Raw genomic sequence first — 26881 nt, forward strand, 5'->3', positions numbered from 1 at the left:
AATGTTTACAAAGGTAAGGAAACTAACAGATCGGTTGCCGACAAATATTTAACAATTGAAGCACGCGACTCACTGTGTGACATACTTGTTGCTGACAATCAACTCACGGCATTGTCACCTCCCCCATTCATAATACTGGGTGCGGCAAAAACTAACGCCCATACGATACTAAGACTCGTCAAACATGATAGACCTATTTGACCATTGGATTATGAAATGTGAAGTTACCAGCTGCATTATGATGACGAGAAAGACAAAGACTGCAGAACGTAACAAAAGACATAATACTGCAATGCCACATAGTACCAATAAGTTTCCGTTGCCAATGGGCCACAAAGCATCACTTTTTATTGCTAAGTAAGTAAGGAATATTCATAATAACTAGACGCATGGAATAATAATTGTGCAATGTTTTATGTCCCTGTCCTGCGTACCTAGTTAAATACATACGTATTTTAATAATTATAAAATCTCAAGGCGAATGAAACCTGAATTCTATAGTACATCAACATGTCAACACGTTAACCGCGTGATAATATAAAATATTCAGCGTATCTAAGCTGGTATGAAATAGTATTGCGTTGTGATAATAATATGCAGCATTGCATGCCATTCCTGACCAGAGCCAGGCGTTGGACAAGACGAACGGCCGGCTTTGTGGCTCGCCGCCGATGCCGATGCAACCCAACACGATCGAGATGGCAAAGATAAAGAAACCTAGACCAGACTCTTAATAGAACACCTTGGAAAATAACCATATAAAGGAGCAGAAAATAGAGCAGATAAATGCGTCAGACATTCTAAAGACATAGCCTAACGAAATTAAATGTCACGGGAAGCTTATGATTTATTCCTCTCGCAACGCAAAGATCAGCATTCAATTAGAGTTCGGGGTAATTTTATACGTGACATTTTGAAGCAAGCCAACGCCCGTCGTTTCAATTTCGGTTGCTGAACGCTGTGATGGATTTACTAATAACAATATTTTCTGATGAACAGCAAACTGCGCGAAATTCAAATTATTTAATTGGCATTCAGGTGTTATATTCATTTGTACTCTGTTTGTTTTAGTATGTGAAGCATACGCGTTTGTCAACACAGTGCAACAATGCACTCTGGTCGAGCCTAGAGATTTAACACCTGGCAACTGTGATTTTACGACTGATATTATTATGCACACCAGATCTACAGCAGGATCAGGTAACGCTTTTGTTCTGAATTATAGCATGAATTCAATTTATGTTGTGTGGCAATATCTAAGGCAGAATCTGCATTCTATGAGCGTCATAAAGTAGTAGTAAGTACACAAAGTGTTCTAAATGGTACCTACGAGTATGACTTCGTTAGAAGATGATAACGATAAGGTCATAAAATTTTATAAAATGGTTATAATATCATCATTATAATTATGATAATTAAGCATTTTGTGGAACTAAGCTTACAAAAGTAAACCTGTTTTATTATTAGCGCTGCTTTATTGAATTCCTCTCACCCTCAGAAGCATTTCAACAACACCATTCTTCATTAGAGCTTACCTGGAAACAAAAGAAGAAAAATATATTAGAATAACACATTAAATAGGTACCTACATAATCCTAATCCTAAACCTAACTAATCCTAACTATAATATTATAAATGTGAAACTGTGTCTGTCTGTCTGTCTGTCTGTTACTCTTTCACGCCAAAACTACTGAACGGATTTCAATGAAATTTGGTATACATACAGTCTAGACCCTGGGAAAGAACATAGGCTACTTTTTATCCTGTAATTCCCACGGGAAAACTTTTTAAGGCGAAGCGAAGCGCGCGGGAACAGCTAGTCCTTAATAAATACTTGAGAAGGGCTAGTGATTAGAAACAAGCAACCGCAACGAAACAACCATTTCATACCAAATGAAAACATTTGGCGTCATTAACCCTTAACGAAGCCCAGATATTGAATCAGATCTATATATCTAGCAGCTCAATGCGTCCATTGTTCCTTGTGAGCTAGGCTAGTACGTACGTACACCGTACAGGGTTTCAGTACATCGCTCTTGTATCTCGCAACATGAATATTAACGCGGGGCCTACCGATATTTGGTTGGCACGGATGACGTAACCCTCTGCTCTCGGAACACACATGCGTCTGTTCAACTGTAGGTGCGGTGAGATTTCACTGCCGCTGTTAAATGGTTGTGAAAATAGTAACACATTGCAGAAAGTGGCCGAATCGCGGAGCTGTGAGTTTTTTCCTACACATTTCGAAAAACATCAAAGGTTGATGGCGCATATTTTTCAAGTTCCACGATATAACGAGTAATTTACGATAGAATATTTGAGCCAGTTCGCCTGTAACGTCTGTATTTACATTGGCTGTTAACAAGGGCTGTGTTCACAGTGAGAATTGGCCAAGTTCCTAATTGTTTACTATCGGTCAGCGGGAGGCCGGCTGCACATTATTTTAGGATTCAATTAATTTTGTACCTACTAAGATTTTTGCAGACTACGTTTTGCATCTACACAATACAATACAATACAATATAACTTTATTGAACAAAACACACAACATACATTACATTTATTACAAAAGGAGTAAGCACAATAGGCGGCCTTATCGCTAAAAGCGATCTCTTCCAGGCAACCTTTGGGTGAATGAGAGACTTATTGAGTAGAAGAGGAAGGTGTACACGTATTGCATTTAAATACTAGTGATATTTTTTATGTTTTAATAATAAATACTTAGATACATACATACAAATATAATATATACTTTTATATATACATACATACCATATACTTATATAAAGATTTATACGTAGGTAGGTACTATTAAATGATGGACAGATAATATTGCATCTATGTAATGTTCAACGGAACAGACTATTGGTTATAATGTGTGTACATATGTACCTAATACAGTCAAAGGATTAGTACGCAGTATAAAATCTTACTCGGGTCGCATGTATCTAAGGAGACTAAGCGTCAATTCACACGTACCACAACCACACCACGTCGCAGCGACAAAATGTGGTCAAGCTGTGGTTACGTGTGAATTGAGTGACAGCGGCTTTTTGCAGTTGCGTTGTGGCAGCGACAAATTGTCGATGTGGTTGCGTTGTCGCTGTCATTGCGATGTGGTAACCACGTCGTCGTGTGCAGTTAATACGGAAATCAGGTTGCGATGTGGTTGCGTTGTGGTTGCGATGTGGTCGTATCACACAGGTGGTCGATAACAACGGCAAAATGTGGCACGTGTGAATTGGATTATTCATTGTCAATACAAAATATACGCCCGACCACGCCGCGTGGTTGTGGCTGTGGTGTGGTTGTGGTACGTCTGAATTGACCCTTAGTGGTTGAAATAATGTTATTTAAAAAAAATGCTTATTCACGTTAGTATGTTAAACATTAAAACATACTACAGAGTTCAGCTCCTAAGGCGCGTTATTATAATCAATCATTGCAAATAAAGCTACCTACTCCATTCTAGATACCTATGTAATGATAGCCTTAGGTTAGGTCTGACCCTACAAATAATGCCTAGCTTATAATTTTATTACAAAATTAGTTTGAAATGTATGAGTTCAATCGCTATTATGCCATTGATCGACCATAATAACCATATCTCTCTTGATTACCTCTATTGATATAGGAAGCATTAAATATTACATACTAAAATGGTAATAATATAGGATCATCAAAAATGATACAGCTACAACGAATCACAACAGTTTAATCAAATCTAGAACCTCAGTGGTGCCATCTACAAAGAGCTTTCCTCTCTAAATACTTACACCATGATAGATAACCCTGGGTTTGACGCCAATAGATTCATTACCCAAGTCATCAAAGTATTACATGACATCAGCCGTCGTAGCATCGACGTCTGATAGTGCACTTTTATTGATTATTGGGCCAAAGAGCAACTATTGGACCACCCACTGGTCCAGTGTTTTCTGATTGAGTTTACACCCTATTGTGCAGTGGACATGGTAATAGGGTCATAGGTCGACAATTAAATGTCAATCACTAGATGCTTTACCTTGGTTTTTTTCGTTAAATTCGTCATCACTCTGTCATATTACAAAAATACATTGAGCGTATCTACCGTGACTGATTATAACATAAATCTACCTTCACAACACCATGGAAATAATTCCAAAGGTAATCAATTGATTGGTAAATAGTTTTAAATATAATGAGCGGGTAATTTGTTCAATTAATTCAATTTTAGTCATAAGGTAGGCCGCAAACTCAAATTTAATAGGCGAGCATCAATCAAATAGTGGTTGTTGAGCTTCAACGGTAGCATGTTTACGCTTTCGTTGAGCAAACTGGTCCGCTTCCAATCTCAGTTATACTTAATGTATTCAGTTAAATAATCCGTGAAACTGCGCTTAGCACAATGATTGATTGGTAAAAATTACGCGGTACTGCACCCACGATATTATGTCATGTATTTAAAAATAACTATGAACAATTTGTCCAAGTTACTGCCAGTTGGGGTTCTTGAGTGCCGCATAACGATTTCAAGGAGGCACTTTGACTAAACGAACATAATATTAAAATAGTTCTGGTGGTTTTAATGTTAGACACTTCAGCTCGTTCGCATGAGTATATATTACAAGCTACTGTGCGTCGGTGCTAATAGAAAGCCGCTGTTTAGAAGTAAATAACTGGTTCCATCAGTCGCAACGTTATTAGTAACATGTTATTAACAATTAAGTTAATTTTATAAACTGGAACGTCAGTCACGTCGTCATTTTATGAGAAAACTTTTCTTCAACCTTTCCTTCCGTTGTAAACGTTGCTTTGGTCTAATCAAATCTATGTAACAGTTGATGCCAAATCATATTTAAGCGTCTAGGATAACATGTAGGATGCTATTTAAACTTTAACTATAGTCAACCGCATAGTTCATAGTATGAATAACGTAATGTAGCATTGACAAAATTTAAGTTTACTTATTATTACAAAATAGAGAAATCTGTTACAGTTTGGAAATAAAAGTTCAATAATATGTGTTGTAACTTCCTGCACTACGACCGTAGGCAGCTCTGAAGGTGCTACCACCTACGAGCATAATATAATATTTTAATCGAAGGTGAATCTAGCGCCGCCCACAAGCAAACTTTACAATCATCAACTTCTAACAAAGGTAGCGATTCGCCGCCCGTCTTAGTCAGACCACAATATAATGACGATTATGGACATTCATACCGTGTGGGTGGCACTAAGAGCAACGGAGCGCATACCTTATATGGTCATATGAAACTTAGAATCCACTAGAACACATGTTTAAACAAGTAACTGACCAGAGCGTTGTTACTCCTGCAAACACCAAGGCAGACAATGTATACAGCTTTGGAGCAATCATTATTTGTTTGCCCAAGCAACTTGCTGGCGCTATACACAGAGAAATCAAATAAATCCTAACTCACACCGGATGAGGAGCCGATCCCAAACATGGCTCTGTCATGGTAAGAGCTAGCAATAACATTCACACATTGACGCTGAAATGCATAAACTGACGGTTCATTAAAATCCATTAACATTTTAATAATGTGCCATTTTGAAGAGACTTGTGAAATGAAACTACCTGAGAACTACTTGTATGACCTACATGAGGGTCTGATGTGACATCAACGAGCGTAGGTACAGTTACAAAGAGCGTACCGCAAGCTACAATGTGGAACACCAGAGAGCACAATGTCAGATCAATGTACCTCCATGCAGGATTGATGATCAAAGCGACATCTGGTCATATTTCATACAAAATACGGCCCATTGTGTAGACCCTATGACAAATTGTGCACGACCTTACCTATCACTAATAAAATACCTTTATGGTTCATAGATCCTTAGAATGGGATTTAGGGTTAAAACATCAAATTTAATACACACAGATAACATATTAAATAAAATTCGTAACGTTACCATGATGAAATATCAAAGTAAAATAAAGTTATGAATATAAAATATGTAGTTCAATTAAATCTATAATGGATGAAGCCACCAATATGCATTTTGAATTAACATTAGGAGATAAACAATAATACCTGTAATAGGGCAAGCTTACTCAAGCTTTTGCGACTTTATTGAAAAGGTAGTAGGTGTATCTTTTATAAGTATTAAAATAAATATTATTTAGTAGTTAATAGCGAAACAACGTGATTATAAAATAGGTATAAAGAATTTATGATCTTTTGTTAATTTACAGTCCTATATTTCTAGTCTTTATTGTTTATTTTATAGCAAAAAAAAAAACACCGACATGTATCAAAATCTTGTAACATATCATAATATTTATAATTAATATGTAGGTATCTATCTATATATTTGTGACTTGTGTAGATATAATTATCAGCTTTCCGATAACCATAATATACAGGCTCTGCCTAGCTTGGGGTCGGATGGCCGTGTGTGAGATGTCCCCACATATTTATTTAAGTATATCATACAGTTAACTCTGTTCTGAATATTATTTATGGTATTTTAGTTTTCAAGACAAAAAAAATATGTGATGAAACAACTCAATCGTAGGTACTTTGGATCGTAACAACTTATTAATCGTGGCAATAATCTGCCTACATCTACATTTTCTATAGTTATTGTAATTAGTTTCAATACCCATTCACAGTTGATTGTTTGTAAGCAATTTGTCATTAAACAAATGGGTACAACTATTGTGTTTGGCTCCACTGAGCCCGATGGATACACGAGTAAATTCAACTGAGTGGTTAATAAATCCACGTGGGTGGATACTAAGCGACTGGCAATATGTCACATGATAATTTCGAAGTCCTTCATGAGTAATAAGGCAATACGTAACTAGACTACCATTAAATTGTCTAGAAATAATAAGGTTTTGACACACACAATAATACTGACCATTTAAAATTTCATACAATTCATCAATCAGCAATTAGTATGAATTTGCCAAACAACTTGATTTGTAGGAAAAGTATGAAATTGTTGTAAGCTTGCCAATAAGAACGAAAGGAAACGAGAAATAAAAGCTACTATTTCTGTTGATTGCAAGCCTACATCTTTAATCGACCGATAAGCCGGCGAACGAAATTACAGCAGTCAAATACAAAGAGCGGTTGATCGCTAAGGCTAACTTTTTACATGTGCTGCTCTGTAACTTGAACCGTCTGCTACCACTCAGGCTCCCGACACACTTCGGGATGCCATAAACAATTGAATACCGAAAATAGATTTTATTGCGAGAGCAATTGAATTCAATGTCGGTGCAGCCGCTTGAAACACTGCTCTTTATACACGATGCCACTCAAAACAAATTCTAATATCATTCCTGTTTAGGTTTGTAATAAAATAATGAATAGATTCGCAAAACAACGCAGGTCTGTGGTCAAACCACAATAGATGTAAAACAGTTACATACTTTCTTGTTAAGCGTTTCTGTTTTGATTGCATTCTAGATCTGCAACCACAATACTTATTATTTCCAGCTGCTACCTATTTCCAAGTTCACGATGCTTTCAAGGGTTTCAAGGGGGTGTGAGGGTTTCAAGGGGGTGTGATGCGCAAGATAAGGTCATTATCAAGAGTGACCTCTCAGCCTCTCCACCCCAACTCTTCACTCACTTTCACGTAGTGAAACCCGTTAAGTCGAGTAACTTGGTGGAAGATTGGGTAACCAACCCCAGTGGGAAATCAGGTCGGCGAACTGACGAGTGTAAAGGGGGCTCGGTGGGAGCGGTAGCTTGGTGTCACACTGGGTGAGGGTCCCACTGAGTTGGGTACTGTTGGAGGCAGGACAGTACTCTGGACGGTGAGAGTCTCGGCGTCTATAGCCTTAGTTAGCTAGGCTACTGCCAATCCCTGCTAAGCCCGGTACCTAAGCCCGGGTTAGAAAAACGGGAAGGTTGGCGTCTGGTCGGCGGCCGGCTGTAAAAACCCCGGCCAAATCTGTATGCATGTCACGTCAAATAAATAATGTAAATGTTAGGGCGTCCCCTGCAGGCGACGCGCAGGTGCAGCACCCGGCGCCTGTGAGAAGTGGACTAGGGTTGTCGCACCACCCTGGGCGGGGGCGACGTAAGAAGCGAGTCCAGGTCAGGAGGCTACGAATAGGGAGCTGGAATGTAGGCACGATGACAGGAAGAGGAGCAGAGCTTGCAAACATACTACAGAAGAGGAGAATTAACATCGCGTGCCTACAGGAGACGAAATGGAAAGGAACGAAGGCGAGAGAGTTGTCGGATGGATACAAGTTCTTCTACTGCGGGAAAGACGGGAAGAGAAACGGGGTGAGAATTGTGTTGGATAAGGACTTAAAGAATAATATAATAGAAATTAAAAGAGTCAGTGATAGAATAATTTACATAAGGATTTTACTGGGCGACCTGGCGTTGACTATTATGAGCGTATATGCACCCCAAGCTGGATGTGATGAAAGGATAAAGGAAAAGTTCTGGGAAGAATTTGATACCACCTTAATTAATGTACCCTCTGATGATCAGCTGGTTATAGGAGGCGACTTCAATGGGCATGTTGGCAAGAATAACCATGACTACGAACGCGTACATGGAGGTAAAGGATTTGGCAGTAGAAATTTTGAAGGGGAGTGCATATTAGAAATGGCTACAGCATTTGACTTAGCTCTGGTTAACACATACTTTCAAAAGAAAGATGAACACCTTATAACTTATAAAAGTGGTCAACATGCAACACAGATAGACTACATGTTAACCAGAAGAACTGATATTAAAAAAGTCAAGGATTGTAAAGTTATACCCGGGGAGCCTTTAACTAGTCAACATAGATTATTAGTCGTAGAATTAGATATTGATCTCAATAGAATTAATTATAGGCAAAAACATGTACCAAAGACCAAATGGTGGCTACTGCAAAATGAAAATTTTGCAGCAGATTTTAAAGATAGAATAGTAAGAAAAATTAGAGAAGTAGAATTTAATGAAAACATAACTGTGGATGATGATTGGAATGTCATCGCCAATACCATAAGAGAATCGGCAAAGACTGTATTGGGAGAGACAAAAGAAGTCAAGAAGATAGAAAAGGAAACGTGGGGGTGGAATGCAGAAGTACAGAGGGCCTTGAAAGACAAAAAGAATGCATTTAAAAATTGGCAAGAAGAACTAATAGATGACCAATTAAGAGCAGAGAAAAAGCAAATATATCAGCTTATGAAGAAGAAGTCTAAAACATCTGTGGCGATTGCAAGGTCCCGAGTACAAGAAGAACTGTATAAACAACTTGAAAAGCCGGAAGGACAGAAAGCGCTATTTAGATTAGCGCGTAATAGGGAAAGAAACGCAAAAGATATGATTCAGATACGATGTATGAAAGATGAGAATGGAAGAGTATTAACAAAAGATGAAGAAATAAAAGTGAGATGGAAGAATTACTTTGAACAATTGCTGAATGTAGAGAATGATAGAGTTGGTTTACCGGAACCGCAGGGCCTTAATTTAGGAATGGTAGATAAGATTAATGAATGGGAAGTCAAGCTTGCATTACGAAAAATGGGTAATGGGAAGGCTGTTGGCCCAGATAACATACCTGTAGAGGTTTGGAAATTATTGGGAGATGATGGTATTTATTGGTTGACCTATCTTTTCAATAAAATCTTCGCAGAGGAGTCAATACCAACTGATTGGAGAGGGAGTTATCTGGTGCCAATTTATAAGGAGAAAGGAGATATGCAAGATTGCGGAAATTACAGGGGAATTAAGTTGATGGCACACACGATGAAATTGTATGAGAAGGTTATCGAAAGTAGGATTAGGAGGGAGTCGACAGTATCGGCAAACCAGTTTGGCTTCATGCCTGGAAGGAGTACAACGGACGCCATATTCGCAGTGAGACAATTGATGGAAAAGTTTCGAGCTGTACAAAGAAACCTGCATATGGTGTTCATTGACCTTGAGAAGGCTTACGATCGAGTCCCGAGAGACCTGTTGTGGCGGTGCTTGCAGAACAAGGGTGTACCCGTAAAGTACATAAGTATTGTTCAGGACATGTACGCAGGTGCCAACACGCAGGTCCGCACTGCAGTCGGGGTCACCGACAGGTTCGAGGTCAGAGTAGGCGTGCACCAGGGTTCATCCCTGAGTCCATACCTATTTTTGTTGGTAATGGATGCATTAACAACTGCAATTCAGAAGGAGGCGCCCTGGTGCATGCTCTTTGCAGACGACATCGTGCTTGTCGATGAGAGTGGGGATGAAGTACAGGAGCAACTGAACCAGTGGCGAGATACCCTAGAGAGTGTGGGATTGAGACTGAGTAGGACCAAAACAGAATATATGTTCTGTCAATTCGGAGGGCCTACTTCAGCTGCGTCGATATCTCTGGGTACCTCGCCACTGGCAGTAGGTGAGGATTTCCGATACCTCGGCTCCCTTCTACAGAGTGATGGAAGTATTGACAGGGATGTGACGAGACGAATGAATGCGGGATGGATGAAATGGAAACAACTCACCGGCACGACGTGTGATCGCAAGATGCCAATTAAGATCAAAGACAAAATATATAAAAGCGTCATAAGGCCGGTGATGTTGTATGGGGCTGAGTGCTGGGCAACCAAAGTATGCGATGAGAAAAGGATGCATGTGACAGAGATGCGAATGTTGAGATGGATGTGTGGGGTTACAAGAAAAGATAGAATACGAAATGAGTATATAAGGGGAAGTATGAAAGTGGCTCCTATAGTGGAGAAGATGAAAAGCCATCGTCTCTCTTGGTTTGGGCATGTCATGAGAAGAGAAGATGATTATGTTACAAAGAAAGTGTTGGAAATGAGACCCGAAGGAAGGCGCAAGAGAGGAAGACCAAGAAAGACGTGGCTTGATTGCGTGAAAGAAAATATGAGAGAGTGTGGAGTGAATGAGGATATGACAGGGGATAGGGTAAAGTGGCGTGACATGACCAATAAAGCCGACCCTAAATAAGGATAAGGCAAGGAAGAAGAAGAAGAAGAAGAGACGATAAAGTGGTTGCGATTTAACGCTTGTTTGGTCATAAATTTCAATAAGAACTTAATCTTTGGAAGTATAAACAAATTATACCAATAAAGATAGCCTACCGACTATTTAATCAATAAGAGCGGTTCCCTACTTTTACTTTGCGTGGGAGCTATTTTGGATTCTTTGACTCTCCCCAAAGAAGCAATTGAACAGTTTCAAAATATATCTAATGGCATCTTATATCGGGCACGTGGGCAACACATGTTGTCATGCAACATTTAGGTTATTTTTTTGGAATATAATAAATAACTCACAGGTGGAGTAATCCTAAATTTTACAATAGTAAAGTATTTAGAATATGCAACAATGATTCAGTCTAAAAGATAATTAAGACTAGATTTTTAAACTGATCTAATCCAAGTTATACCAATAGATATAACGGAAGAAAAAGTGAACATACACAAAAAGGCCATTCCTTTGTCTCTTTGCCTAGTACAAAAAAAAGCAAGATACTTAGTGTACTGTAGTAAGAATTGAGCAATGCGATTGTTGCAAGGATTACAGATAATTATCCACACAACACGCAGCTTACTGTTTTAGCCGATGACGATTGATCGATTTAATCACTGAAGTAGTGATGAAATCCATGACAGTTTATTTTTTATGTTCTCTGAAGGCATACGAGAAGACAATAAAGATATGCTAATTTCTGATGTCATTCATTTAACAACAATGTTTTTGATCTAAACATTTAAAATCAATAAATACAATAGGAGCAATTTATCAGACCATAATGTAGTTAATCCAATAAACGTACCAACATAAGCTCGCTCGTTGACGTAACCTGTTGCATCGACAAGTTTTTGTAACCATTTCTTTAATAAAATGTCAAAAGTATAATAGAACTCGAGATTGAAAAGAACATAATGGGATCCCAGAAGCGTTCAACACAACAGTGAACCTGCCTGCAGGTATAGTTAGTAACCTGTTCTTGGAATAATACGGATACGGACCCCGAAGGGTAAGGATACCCGCAAATATCAGATCATCTGATAGAATTTCAATAGAATTGTGTATGATTCATAATAACGTCCCCAGTTGGCTTCGCAACCTTAAATTTTTTGACCAAAAAGTTTCTAAACGCGTAACTAATTTACACGTTCTGTTTACTTTATTACTAATCTCTTCAACAGCTTAACATGATGTCATACACTGCTTATGGATTTGAAGCAAATTAAAGGATGGAGTGAGGACATCCCTTCCTGTCGTACATAGAAAGATAAGGACAGAAACTACTGTATCATTACAGCTGATTGTCAAACCTATTTCACTTACGTCATCGCGATTGTAATACCAGAGTAAACGAAATACTATGTAATACCAAATGCGCTAATTAAAATGTGAACGAAGAATTAACAAGCTGCGATAAGTTAATCAAGTATGCTCATATATTCTTTGCATTTACTAAATCGTTCATTGGGTAAATATGTCGCATTCAGACCCCCGTATATTCATTTTATTTTAGAGTTTCTGATACTGTTTTTGTTTTGATTATGAGTAACATTTTTATCATATATACTTTTGGCTTCATATCAAGACTACACGAGACAGTTGAAAGCTGATACTGAGCCTCAGCGGGGGCTACTGGAGCAAGTTCAAGGCACATAAAATATGAAATAATTTGTAGAGAGCCACAAAATATATATTTCATTAATTTAAAAATGTCATGAAATGTATAAAAATCTCCCGCGGGCTTAGATTAACAATATACATAATTACGGACTTATTAAAACATATTACTTGCCTGCGGGAGGGTAAAAATCTGTCGTGTGATTTTAATGCTTATCAATATTATCAGCCGCTTTAATGCAAATGTGTGTAAGCGGGACAGCGATAATGATTTCTATAGAATTGGCGTCTGTCAGTTCTGAACCAGTGTGGGGTACCGTTAAATTCTGAGCCGCACTGAACTGACCTAGTGCCGGAGTCTTGGAGACATAAAGGGGCGATATCGTGGCTCTGTTTTATCACGGAAAGTCATGCACATGGCTCGTAATTTCAAAGCGATCATAGCGCAAGGCTATAAATGGAATCATTTTAGGATGTCTGCAACAATAATGCGTTATCCAGAGGTCGTTGGCTCTTTCACTACATCAGTGCTGGAACAAATGTAACAGATGTAGGTAAACACTGTTTTTCTTTGAAGACTAAGTAGATACTGCTTGTATGTGAAAATTTTCTGAAGATTTTAATGTTTAACAATATTTGTATCATGACATAAGAAGTTTTGAGGATATACTTGGTTGATTTGATTCGAATATTAATTAATAACAAGTGGAACTGATTCAATTTGCTATCACTGATGAAGGCAAGGACAACGACCTCTTTCGAATTACTCGATGCCGGCCGCTTGCGCGTGACTAAAACTTACAATTAGTGAAACATACAGAAACACTATTGGGGACCACCAAGATAACAAAGTTCGGGAATTATAAATAAAGATATTGAGTCTCAATACGAGTCAGGAAAGTGAATAAAGAATTACTATATTGTAATATCTGTATCGTAATCTATATGAAGGTATAAAACACAACATCATATCTACATTGTAAGAGTAATATTGAACGGATGCTGGAGACGAATTACTGGTTTCATTGCATGTTCGATTAACAACTACATACTTTAATAACATGATACAGTATGGTCTATCATCAATTACAGATGCTATCACACTGATAGTAGGCATCATTTAACTTGACATTATAAATACACACTATGATATACCTAAATTAGTTTTAGCGATTCATTCCGCTTTTTATAATATATACAAATAAACCATAACTATAACTTTGTATGAAGTAGAGCACCAAAACCCAACTGAGTGATGATGATAACCCTACAGCAAAGGGCAAAAAAACATTCAATCAACGAAAGTGATTCCCCGAACCCAACGGAACCGAAGAGGGCTAAAATTAGCATAAAATACTTTTCCAAAGCTTTTTTCCGAGCGCAGCCATCTCAAAAGTCAAAGCGCGCATAACATCCGCACGCACCGTCTCGCTGCCGACGTGCGCCCGACGCCGGCGCGTGGTGAGCATCCAAGTATATTTATAGTTGTTCACGGGGTCGACGTTCCTGCTCCCACGCGGAGCCAACGGGTTCACAGCTTCAGGTTGTAGGCTTGTTAGAAGACGGTGACAGTTTTGTTGGAGAACATTGTCGCCTGTTGGACGATGGACGGGATGCAAGAGATTTGGGAGCGAAGTGATAGGTGGAATAAGTAGGCGTTAGTGAAGTTCTTGATGGATAAACGATATTATTAAGTAATTTAGAAAATAGTTGTGTTTGAATAGCGTTAAACATAGTAACTGGGTAACTGCAAATGATATCTCATTTGAAAACAGCAACCGCAAAGTACTTCAACTTAACGTTGTTGAGGTAAGTCTAGTAATTGTACTGACTATTGTTAGAAGCGGTAATGAATCAGATCACGGAAGACAATTACGAAGCGACTAAAATGCTATTGTTTGCAGTATCGAGACAATAGATAGTGAAAGAAGAAAGATAGCTGTATCATAAAATACAAAACACTAAGAGACGTCAAGATAAAGGAGATCACAAGACCTAGCGTATTCATTGAAGACTAGTTAATTGTCATACGATTTGATTGTCAGCATTAATTTGTATTCTTCGCACAGTAGCCGCACCCTGAGACACCTTATCCAGCGAGTGCGGACCACGCCGTACATATCCAATCAAAGGTTGGCTAACTATGGCTATTTGATTTATGCCCATGTTAACTCCCAAGTTAGTGTGGTGCGAAACTTGAAAGCCACTCGTGGCACTCGTGTCCAGGTAAGTAAGTGGGCTTGTTAATGCAATGCGACGAGTCGAGTCGTGCATTACCTATTATGGGGCAGATTGGCGTGTGTCGGCGCTTTACGACCAAAGTTTTCAACGGACCAAGTGATACAAGCGTCCGAGTTACGTCACACACACTGCGTCTACATGCAAGAGTACCTAAAGACACACAGTTTCAAAATAGCTGGATGCATATATGAGAGTAGTTGCATTATGAATTACGGAATTTAAGACGCAAATGGAATTTATGCATCATGTTGGTACAGAATTACAAACTAAAATAGGATTATTTATGTCTGAAGAGATCAACAGAGAAGAAGCTTTGGCGCCACAAATACACGAACCTGAAACTGATGACAAATACAAGCGGCTCATTCATAATCTAAGGAATCTCTGGATCAAAAATAGAGGTTGTCTACGTTCACGACTAATAGTGTAAAATACAGCAGGTGATGCGAGTAGTAAGCCGAGACATTGGATGACAAACGAGAGACGGTCATTCAACTTCTTCAGACAGTGTGAAAGGAATGTATGTCAGGTTTAGAACATAAAGGTAGATGTGATAGATTTCGAAGACAAGGTGTAATTGTAATTCTACAATCACATTTTGAAAAACATTTACGTTTGATGAATTGTATATTGTCTTACTATGTGCTATTTCTAATTAAGTATACTCAAACAATAAGTCAAACAATAATGATATAATGCAATAGTTTGATAACTTTTTTGACAACAAAAGAACATTAATATAATAATACTCCAACAAGGAAGATAAATATTACTATTGTATAACTAAAAATAACCAGTGTAATGTATACTTGAAGCTTAAACTTAATAGTAAGTAAAATTAACTACTTTCTACTGTTTGGGAACCAAAATAAAAGTGGCAATTGTTTCAAAACTTTCACAGCCCAAGAATTAATGTGCATGTTGCACAAGTTGAAGGTGTAACAGCAAATATTAATTATTGTTTGGACAGAGTCCCAACAGATAAACACCTAAATCCCAGCCAAAAATACACAAGATGGCGTCCAGTTCATAATAAAACAATTTAATGGGCCAGCGCTTTCCGCAGTGACGAAATCGGCGCCGACGCATTTGGTTGCGTAAACTGAAACATGATCTTCCCAAGAAAATCAGTTTAAAAACCAAACACCATTACACTAACACCTTCATAAAGCACCCACGTAACGTAATATAGAAATTAATCAACATTACGGACGCAAACTTGAATAGAACATCATAATTCATCTTGTCTTCCATCGTGTACATTTTAATGTCCAGTTGTATGATTAAACTCGCCGGTAAATGAGGAAAACGTTCCCAAACACGAATATCAAGCACAGACCCCTTACAAAAATTTACATGAATTTTAGCTGCAATTATTAGTGCCCTATTTCCTCTTTCATGGGGAGTGTAACAAACGAATCTCGATTGTTTACGGTCGCCGGTGCGGGCGCGGCGGAAACACACCGGAATCGCGCGTCATTGGCGCACGTCTATCGGACTGAATCTTGGCGTCCATCGCTTCATTCATACCAGTCATACATCAGGAGTTACCATACCGTTCATTGATTACATGCCGGAGAAACTGTCGTTTTGTGGTAGGTGTGCATACCAACTAGACATTATAATGAGAAATTTTGTTGTAAAGCTAGAACAATCTTGAATTGTATAATGAGCTTGAAGAGACACTACCAAGATAAATTGTTTCACTTTTGCTGAATCCAGTGTTGTATTAACATCAGGAGATCTTTGCTGGAAACATGTAACAATTTCGTGGCGCCACCTATAAATCTAAACGGCCTATCATTTATGATTTATGGATTTGCTCCGAACATAAATGTTTCTCTGTATAAACTCACAAACAATGTTGGCAGATGACGACTTTGGTTGATAGAATACTATAGAATTTAAACACCTAAATGAAAGGTACTAATAATCTGCAAGTCTTAGTTTCTTCTATATTTAAAAAAATATAAATTATATTAATGGTCATCTTGCATGGTGCCTTAGTCCTAATTTAAAATTCATTATAACGGTAGGGCACTCCTCTCTTTTATGTCTTTAATGCTCCAATAGCCCGCCCCGCATTGTTTTAGTCATTAAATTGAGTGCACCAACGTACTTGACATCTCGAGTGGTATCCATATGGTAGGAAGTCAACAATCTATAGGTATCTACATGTCTTGTGCTGCTCTGATGAACTTTACAATGAATCTAATCTAGATAATATTTATATACTTACATAAAATTGAATGCGATGGCAGGAATTTGGCAGGAACAGGAATACATTTATAATGAATGACTTACCTGGAATAAAAAAAACAAAGTGGTCAAGTTACATTTGTTAGGATGAACTAGCAAAGCATGTTCTTTAAATAAAGTTAGTTCATGGCAGTAGGTTGTTTAAAATATCCAATTAAAAATGTCTCTCCCAAAATACAAGTGAATTTCAATTCTATTTGGATAGAATAAAGATGTTTTCATGATTATTAATAATACAGTAGCCAAATTTTATTTTAAATAAAATCCGAAGATTGTTGCTTTATGTTTATGTTTATTGTTGTTTATTGAGAACACCAACAGCGTAACAATATAATTTTAACAAAACTTAAATCTTAATAGTAAGGCCAATAACAGGTATCCCTAAATTAACTTAGTGCATTTCAACTAGGTAAATAATAGAAATAACTATAACTATCTAACCAAAGAAATTAATACTACTTACAAACAAAATGCTAGAAAGAACTTAATAGGAATCTACCATTGATGATAACAGTTACTGAGGTTACACTACATCGAAATAAATCTAAAATACATATTTTCATGCACATACACACATATACCATACATACGCGTACATATCATAATAAACGTATATACCTAATACAAATCCAAGAACGCTGAAGAAAATCACTGCAATTATTTATTTAGAGAGGTCGCAAAATAAAATAATATTATTTTATTGTATTAAGTAATTTGTGTATAATAAGTCTTTTAAATGTGTCTTTTGAGTTGTGAAACATATCTATCTCACTGAAAAGCTTGTTGTATGTGGCGGCTGCACGCGTGAGAGGCTCGTTACTGGCGTAGTTGGTGGCATGCGGCGGCACGTGCAGCAGCGGCGTGTGGCGCGTGCGGCGGCGCGGCGCGCGGTACGTCACCGAGCCCACCAGCGAGCCGCAGTCCACGCGACCGAGCATCAGATCGTATAGGAACCCCATATCCAACAGAATACGGCGTTCTTCTAACGTAGGGATATTATTTTTACGGCATCCATCCAAATATGTATTTACAGAGTAGCGCTGTCGGTAGTTTAGGTGGTTTATAAAAGTTTTTTGTATATTTTCTAATCGGTGTTTATATATCAAGTAATTAGGAGACCAAACAGGGCTTGCATATTCTAAAACGCTACGGACATATGCATAATAAACGGATTTTATTGCACTTATGTCCGTAAAAGGCTTGCAGGAACGAATGACAAAACCAAGACCTCTGTATGCTTTGGTAGTGATGTAGTCAACGTGGTCAGAAAATAAACATTTAGAGTCCATTAATACCCCGAGATCTCTAATATTATTTACTCTTTGTATTGCAGATCCGTTGAAGTTATAGTGGTAGTGAATGGGTTTGGGCTTCCGCGTAAAACTAACACACGCGCATTTACTGACATTGACAGTGATTCTGTTCCTGACATAATAATCGCATAACGAGTTTAAATCTGCCTGAACAGCATCACATTCCTGTTGATTTCGCACTTTAAAATATACCTTTTTATCGTCTGCGTATAGAAGGTGATTAGATGTGGCCAAGGCCTTATTTATATCATATATATAAGCATTATAGAATAAAGGACCCAAATGTGAACCTTGGGGTACGCCTGTTGGAATGGAAACCACATCTGACCTGTAGCCACCCAGTACCACAGCCTGCGAGCGATTTGACAAATATGATTTGACCCATCGAAGAAGGTCACCATGGATTCCTAGCTGCTGAAGTTTCTGCAACAGGATGGCGTGATCCACCCGGTCGAAAGCTTTTTCGAAGTCCGTGTAGATCACGTCAACCTGCCCACCGCGTTCCATGTTACACAACAAGAACTTCGTGAAGCAAACTAGGTTAGTAACAGTCGATCTTCTCCTCAGGAATCCATGCTGCTGTTCAGGTATCTGTCGAGAAATGAGCGTATAAATCCCATTATATACCATTTTTTCAAATATCTTTCCGACTATGTTTAATATTGATATTCCCCTGTAATGTTCGACTCGTGTTTTGGTGCCCTTTTTATGTATAGGTACTATGTTTGCTTCTTTCCATTTAGATGGAAATGTGCCTTCGACAAGAGACCTATTAAAAATTATGGCAATCGGTGGTGCAAGGGAAGCTGCGCATTTTACCCAGAATACGGGTGGGAGGCCATCACTTCCAGCACCCTTGTTTATATTGATAGCACCAAGATATGTCTCCACTGTTGACGCAGAGAACGATAGCCTCGATATCGAGTCACTGTGGACCTCAAACTCCGGAGACGGGATATCATCGCCTAAGGGGACCCCAAATACACTCGAGAAGTAGCTGTTAAATGCATCACAAATGTCCTTGCCGTCTGTAAATTTGTCATTATTGTAAGTTAGCATTTTGGGGTAATTCGAGCCTCCACGCATTGATTTTATGTAGGACCAAAAAGCTTTAGGCTGATCTTTTACAATTTGTTGTATTCGACTTATGTATTTTTTATAACACTCATTTTGAACACGACGCTGTCTCGTTCTTAGTAACGAAAATTCATCGTAGTCGAGCAAATTATTATGTTTTTTCCATCGTGCATGAGCTTTCGACTTTTCTTTAATTATTTTTATAAGCGCATCACTGTACCAGGATGGATAATTATGCCTTGTAGATCTTTTTGCGAGGGGGACGTGTTTACTAATGATTTCGTTTATTACGCTGTATAATGCATCGACACACTCATCCACCGTGTTGGAATCGCTTAATATTATTTTCCAGTCGATTTCGTTAAACTCGCTATTCATGCTAATATAATCACCGCGGAAATAGTTGCGTTTAGATGTCAACGCTTCCCTAAGGGGGGTTATTTTTAAGTCTAAAACTTCAAACGTGAACGCAGGATGGTGACGGTCCTCCTTAACGAGTGGGTATTCGCATCGAGTGATCGCCAATGGTAACGTTGAGAACGCTAGATCCAAGGTGTTGTTTGAGATATTTTTTATATTATTATACTGTGTCATTCTTTGCTTGTAGCATTCCATGAAACGTTTGATGTTCTTAAGGATATTTTTACATCGGCTTTCGTAACTGTGTAAACATCTACGGCTAAAACGATTTGGCATTCACTTAGGCGTGCAACATGAGAATGCGACTGATGCAAATGTTCTGTACCCAGAAGCACGACACTACAGATCTATCATGTATATTTTTTAACGACATATTCTAGTTGTATATGGCAAATCTATGATTTTGCTTCCGCACTGTTAAAAACATGCACTTGAATGGCTTATCTTTGAACACGTTATACCGCTATAGACTTACGCAAGATTTTACTTGTATTTAAATTACAGAAATTGGCAACTGCGATTTCGATAATATGTAGACACTGATATTGAAGTGATACTAAATACAGTTGTGTGAACTGTAGAAAGAAGCCGTAGGGGAGTATTATCAGCTACTATCGGGGTTCAACAAAGTACCGTTTCAGAAAAAGAGGGTGATGACGATGCGGGTGCAAACGAAGATTTAAACATCAGGGGATATTTTAAATGGACTAACTGGTTAATTTTTTAAGCCACCATGAAATCAAACTTACTATGGTAAAAAGTGGCAGTAGAACATAAAATAAAATACTTATCATTTAATATAATGCGTCTTCTTTTGTTCTTTCTATAGGTACAAGCAAATAATTATGGTTGTAAAAAAGATTTGCTTCTGGACAAGGTGCAGAGGTTAATGTAGTATAAAGTCCATTAAAGTAAACCCACAACACATATTTAGCTGATGCTCTAACATACACATGCGAAGGTCTGTTGCATACTCTGAATTAATTCTCATGTCCATGAAACGTTGTACTTGTTAAAGACAACTAATCAACGCTTGGTGTAACCAGAGTGCCGAACGAAGAACATAGTTCAGCCGGTATAACTCGTAAAAAATTAAGAATGCAATTCATTGTAGATATTATCTTGCATTTACAAAATGGCACATTCTTAATTAACAACTAACATCGCAGTTGAGGCGTCTAAACATATGTAATGTAAAAACGATTATGGTAGTCGGAGAGAAAGAGAAAGAGATAGATATGATACGAACAACGAAGAGAGAAATGATATCAAGCGCGCGGCTTCTCCTCCTAAATTTTATAAGCAGCAAACTTCGCACCAGTGAGTCATAGAATCATTACGTTTTTAGACTCAATATCTAGAACGAGACGTTTGACAGTGTGTGATCGTTTATTTGACTTTCTAACCTCCTCGGAGACAAATATTCGTCGCACGTTTAATAAAAATGTCACGTGCAAACTAAAACATCTGCTTTGCTATTAAGAAATATTGCGTTTTCCAACAGGTACTCTTTAAGTTCGGAAATCTCTGCCCAAGTTGTTGACTGAATAATTAAAAGTGAGGATCGGATGTTGCGTAAAGCATGAATGGAACGCTAAGCAGTGCGTTCACAATGTTGCCCAATGGTCGCGAAATGAATGGTCCGTTGGAAGTTCGGACCATGTAGGTAGTAGATGTCGAGATGAGGCGGCATCTTGGCGCCGACAACCCACACGTGTACGATAGTGGCACTTTCGTCATTTATATTTGAGTTTATAGTTAGAAGAGCCTACCGATTAAAGAAAGCCAACATGTTCTAAGTATTACTAATGTAATATGACAACAACATATTCGATTATTAAACAACGGTAAAGTGAAAGCTCATCTGAAAATGCAACTTATAATTGCTAAATTATACAATACAGACCAGAACGAATTTAAAGTGCAATTTTATAATAATTTGACGAATGATTTTTAAAATTCGATTTACATTTTAATTTCGACGGAACGTTCAAAGGTCGTTTTAAAAGTGTTACTACTGAATCATGACATGTGATTAAAATATCTTGAAAAATCGGTAGCCATGAGGGCATTAATAACTAATTTGTCATTCTTAAGTTCGGGTCTTAATTTATTGATAATCAAGCGACAGAGGTTTATTCGATTAGGAGGATGGAAGGTTGAAATAGGTACTAAAGCTGTCAGCGAGCAATCTAGCTTGTTTGCCGCCGCAGCGGCGCCTGCCCCGGTCGCAGCGCCTACGCGCCTCGTAGAAAGTTGAACTAGACCAAAGACCCTGTTTTGGAGGAATTACGAAATGATTCACGCGTCACTGTTTTGATTTTCTCCCCGCGACGACAACGCCAAATTTATTTAAATTTACGCTGCAGTGGGCGTTAACATGAGGGGGTTATTGTTGTTGTTGCGTATTTGTGCAAGTAAGTAGATCAAATGATCTGTCATGCACGTGGGTAGGTAAGGTACCTACTCGTATCTAAGTCAATGCTTCAGGTCTTTCATAAAGTATAATCTTTGAATTTACAACATATTTTACCGCATAAATAAATACCGCATTCAGATGATAGTCACAAATAGCAAAATTTAAACGTAGATTTTGTCACGAAAGATGTCGTCGTCTGACCATCCTAACAAGGCAACAGTGTTGCAAAGGGACTTGTTGATTTCATAACACTAGCAGCAAGCAGTGACCATACACCGTACACACATGTCTAATTGTGACTGGCGAGCAACCGTGAAGGACGGTATGCGTTATCGCAGCCGGCATAATAAGGTAAACAATGAAAATTATTTGATTTCACTACTACAACGCGACAATAAACAAAACGGTAAGACCATTGTGAATTGTGATGCAGGCAACGGACTGCGGGGTCATGGTCTTGCAATTTTCACTGTTCTCTTGTTTGGCACAAATTGAACCACTGCTGGACATTATAAAAGTGAAACTACTTATTAATACGATGATGACAAGTCTGGTTGTAGTTAATATACCTACGCATTATTAGATAAATCTGTTAGGAAAGCGTAGAAATATTCTTGCTACCAATAATCGAATCATCAACTATCTATAAAATACGTTAGCCTTTTTTTGTCTAAGCAGTAATATTTATTTAACCATTGTGCTATGTAGGCCAACAGTTTTCCGCCATTTATTTTGACGATTTGTTTGTTTTTAGTAGCGCTAACAGCCAGTACTGACCAGGGGCGTTTAATGCTATGTGGGACAAGTTTATGTCTATTGTTCACAGACTGTTTAGTAAAACTTTACAATTGGGATCATAAAACTAAACAATATGGTTTTCGCAATAAAATGTGCTTTTATGGCCATTATAGTTATATTTTTAGTCTTTAGGTTAGGTGTCCGTTTCTCACAGCACACCTACGTAGGGTCCTTATTTGGGAGAGATAATAAGTTGAAACTTGGGACACATCCGCCGGTCTGTGTGTAAAGAATCAGTAAAGCGAGAGGCGGGATTTTTTCCATGACTTATAGATAAGTATTAAGTACGGAAGTCTGTTCTACCGACGCGACGGCGACGGCCGCAAATAGATAATACAGTACAGAGTGCATGAATAAACTGGAATATACTCTTTCCATAGCCTTACTCTTTCTGTTATACTCTGCAGCTGCATGTAAGTTAACACCGCTATGAAGTTTAGTAAGCTTCATGGTCTGTTTGTAACAGTGTGGGATGAGGTGTCCCACCTTCTTCTGTATACACCATTGTGGTTTGTTTATATGCGATGTTTTAATCTGGACTACCGGCATGCTGAATATTCACATAATGCAAATCCACACTGGTTTGTTTGCAGAGATCTTATTAATTATACTTGGCTCATTGAATATTTATTACGTCCTATGACAAGAATGAATTCAAGGTGCTTTGCAACTAGAGCTTTTTTCCACATTAACATGAAGCATTCTATTTTAATGGTTGAGATCAGGGCGTTGGAGTGGCTTTGTTGGCTTTGAAGGAAGTAGTCACGAGATGAAGGTAACATTGGATTGTTAGGCCCGTTGCGTAGTGCGTAGGCTCGCCTCTGTTTGCCGCCTACAGAACAAAGACAGGTTCACCCCGAGCCGGTATTCTGAAGCGATTGATTTTCATTTCAAATTACAGTGCTCACGCGCAACCCACGCGCCCTTCCCGAAAGCATTCTTTGTGCGTTCAAGTACATACAGCAAACGTGATGGTCACGCGCTACGATTAACATTTTAGGTAGGTGTAGGTACATTCCACCTACAGTTAGAATCTTCGACAAAGGGAAAGGCAGCTTTCATATTTTCTTGAATCCCGAGGAAATATTGAAACCATAATCAGCGGTGTCTATTGTTTAAATCGCTGTCATGTTTCGCACACGCACTTGCGCAGCTGTTTTCACGACCTCAGAAAAAGTCCGTCTCGTTAACAGAACGATCACGTCTCAAAGTACTAGAACTGGCATTGCCGTGTATAATGACAGTGTCGTGGGAACCAACGAAGAATGGTTGATCCAGTTTTCTAGAGATGCAGGTAGATCGTACGTACATGTACCCAACTGCCTTATCGAGGTCGGAACGATAATGGATGTCAATATTTACTTTCAGAGCTATTTTCTAAAGAGCCGTTTACGGAATGAGTCAATGAGTAGAGTGAAGCGGCAGTCCTTTGCAGGGGATAAGAGCCGTAGTGAAGCTTCACTTAGCAGTTTTTATTTCTTCACGTCCAAGCTGGATATATGATTGCGGGGCTACCTTATTTTGCTCCAACTCAAACTAATCTTTCAAACCATATTTGAGAAGTTGCCCCATTGAAAATGGTTGACCCATTAATAATGTCCATAAAACGAATGTGTATTACCGATCGTGATATTTTTTGAGAGTGGTGCAATTAAGCAGCCCACGACGAGTTCAAACGTGCTGGAGAGCGGCGGGAGCAGCCTTGGCTCCCCGCCTCCGCACTGCCCACATTTTACCCTCATTTGGTCATCGGCGTAGGCCGACGTCTAATCACATCAACTAAGCAACCTTATTACGACCCAGCTAAGCCTCACTTTGGATTCGAGGGTTGCGGAACCGTCACCAGAGGTGGGTGGCGCCTACGCATCAAAACGCAATTATTATTGCAATATTATTATTTATTGATCGTCGTTTAATTTGGTTTATTGTGGAGGTCGTAGAGTTATCGCTTTATGTTGTCATAGCTATTTAGTTATTTAACAAGTGCCATAACTTTTTTAGCACAATCAGTTTTTTTGCGAAAGAGTTCATTAATCTCCTGTAATCAGTTCGTCAGTTATCATTATCGCCATGTAATCTGTATTTCAAGTGCGTGTAATACTCGACATGATAAAAAATATCTATAAATCTGATGTAATCACTGTCACCATTATCTATTCAACAGTGATAAATTACAAATTTCGGTACCATTGTAATTCATTTCCGATTGGCTATCTACCGTATCGGACGAGTCGATTTGGCACATTGTTTTGATTGATTAATTGTATATTTATTTTAGAAATACCATTGTTATTTACTGATGCTCCGGTTGTTGTCGGAATGCAAACATTTCAATGTGTAAACAGCAGTTGGAACACACTGTTCTTGTGAAACATGTTTTGTTCTTGAATATTGTAGGAAGTACAATCCAGCAACTCGTTATTTGCTGTCTGGTAAAGTTGTGAACTTTAAACACCAACAATGCTTAAACAATAGAAGAACAAGATGTGGTTCAAAATGAGTTCCTTGTGGAAGCCTATTAATTTTGGTTTTGTAACCACATTATTATTATGTAGAAGAAACGGTGTGAAGATGTCTGTTCGTCTCTTCGCACTTTATAATACTGTAGAGGTATATCTAAAATAGCTGTCGTTTTCCCTTCGCTGGCTGTAACGTGATACGCTACGCTTGTCATCTCACTGTCGTCGATAATTTCGTCAAGTCCGTTCTGGGCCGGTGATGATGTGTCAAATAAACCATAAAACCATCACGTCCAGTAGATCGTAACTTTCGAGACTGTTCCTGTGTTAACATAAACAGTTTCAGTAAAATGGTTGCATAATATGTATATTTACTGGATTTGATGATATATATTGTGAATATTAGGGATGCACCTAGCATTAGTTGCACACACGTCGAAAAGACGTTTAAAGCTGTCAAATCATTATGCATATGTCAATTATACAATGAAAAAGGGTCGTTAAACCTGGTGGAAACATTTTAGTGATAATACAATGAATATTGTAATTAGATAGGTAGTTCGCTAATAAGATAATGATACATTTATTTAATTCCATGGTTAATACCGAGACAAATTTGCCTTGACACGTGTCATAATGACATATTTTTAGCTCTTTTAAATGTGAGCAAACACTGAACTGTTGGTAGATAAGTCCGTCCGTAGTTTCCTTAAAAATTTGGACATTTCAAAGACTTAAGTATTTATAATATTTCAGGTTGCTATATCGAATTGTACAAAACGAGTAACTTGAAGTAACTTCACTAAAACAGCTGAATGAAAGTACACGAAGTGAACAGTTGGCCAACAAAGTTTTTCAGTGTCACGTAGAAATAACTGTGAAATATAATAGTTATGTCGAAGTATCGGATCACTAGACCTTGCTTTGCCATGAGACGTGACTTGAGTTAGTAAGTAGCTCAATACTTGAGCTTGAGACTGAATGCTGATCTTAAAACGCAATGTCAGTCACATAGTTAATAATTAATAATGGTCGAAATCTAAACTTCCATTATATCGTTAGTTATTAAGCTAGACCATAGTCTACATTGGGTTAAAGGGATCTAAAGCTAGATTTATTATACCCTTATATATACTTATTTCATGAATTGGACTTTCAGGAAAACATGGCGTTGTTTTTTTGAGTTGGATATACTATGCAGAATAATATATTATGGTTGGTACACTTTTTATAAATTTTATAAATAAAATAAATACTTAGCTATGGTTATTTATATATACTACAGAAACAATATATTAAAGAATAATAATATTAGTATAACATTAT

General features: G+C 38.1%; 1 protein-coding gene across 8 annotated transcripts in view; it reads right to left on the reverse strand.

Annotated features, from left to right (window-relative positions):
- The window catches only part of LOC105390659 (protein held out wings), a 62029-nt gene that overhangs the window by 34054 nt on the left and 1094 nt on the right, over window positions 1-26881 (reverse strand). The gene's annotated exons all lie outside the window — the stretch shown is intronic.

Source organism: Plutella xylostella, chromosome 6 (genome assembly GCF_932276165.1).
Source record: "Plutella xylostella chromosome 6, ilPluXylo3.1, whole genome shotgun sequence".
NCBI classification, from domain to species: domain Eukaryota; kingdom Metazoa; phylum Arthropoda; class Insecta; order Lepidoptera; family Plutellidae; genus Plutella; species Plutella xylostella.